Source organism: Cryptotermes secundus, unplaced genomic scaffold (assembly GCF_002891405.2).
Source record: "Cryptotermes secundus unplaced genomic scaffold, Csec_1.0 scaffold1859, whole genome shotgun sequence".
In the NCBI taxonomy this organism is placed as follows: Eukaryota; Metazoa; Arthropoda; class Insecta; order Blattodea; family Kalotermitidae; genus Cryptotermes; species Cryptotermes secundus.
In genome coordinates this window covers 36532-37429 of record NW_019734348.1, presented here as the reverse complement: position 1 = coordinate 37429, position 898 = coordinate 36532, and the positions used below count along the sequence as shown (strand labels likewise).

General features: G+C 36.6%; 1 protein-coding gene across 1 annotated transcript in view; it reads left to right on the top strand.

Moving 5' to 3' along the window:
* Window positions 1–720, top strand: part of LOC111868725 (extensin-2) — a 4052-nt gene extending 3332 nt beyond the window's left edge. The window contains exon 2 of the mRNA XM_033753151.1: window positions 173–720. The gene's annotated coding sequence lies outside the window, so the exon portion shown is untranslated. The remainder of the gene's footprint in view (window positions 1–172) is intronic.
* Window positions 721–898: the final 178 nt, after the last annotated feature.

Sequence of the window (898 nt, the reverse complement as noted above, 5' to 3'; positions counted from 1 at the left end):
CGTAACTACAAGTAATTACAGCTCTATTGCTAATCTCAACACTTTACAAATCACCACAGTACCCTCTTAGACTTTTCCAGTATGCCGTCATTGTCATAATTATTATTATTATTATTATTATTATTACAGCAGCAATAATAATGTAAATTAATGTGGCTGATGAATTCTTTAGGTGTCACCCGTGTGAAGGCTGGTACCAGAGAATTCGCCAAAACCAGGGTCCGCCTTTGAAACCAGTACAGCATCCTTGTTCTAGATTTTCCGCCATTTTGTGGTGTCTTCCAGGAAGAAGGCAATTCCTGACGTCTCCTGAAGTTAGTCTCTGATATTTTTCGAACTGTGAACTGAAGAAATTCAGTGATGTTTTCGCAAGGTTATTTAGTGAGACATCTCAGTCTGATACCTGTGAAGCCTGAAATCAGACACGAACTGGTAAGCCAAAGGAATTAATTATTTGTGTCCAAGGACATGACAGTAACACATAAAGACAAGATGATGTCAGTCTCTGTATCTACCTGTGTTTTTCAACGTGTTACTTCCAAATTACTAAAGGAATTTGAATTAAATTTTATATCGGGTGTCCACACTAAATTCGGCAGCTGTGTTTAAATTTGATTCTTGTCAATATAATCTTCATTTTTACGTGAAGCACAATTATATTTAGCCAGATTTCTCCAAAGCGACTCATACAAAATTTTATATTTGTTATGAATAATGGAACTCGTGATGAAAATAAAATTATATTCGAAACATTCTTCAATATGTAAGATTTGAGGCTTTCACGGCGGTGACTATGAAGAAAGCAGTCTTCTGGGATTTGGCACCGTGTATATGTGGTGTTAACCGACGTTTCGGAGGAACGTATCGCCTCCATCTTCAGGGTAGAAGAAAAAATATA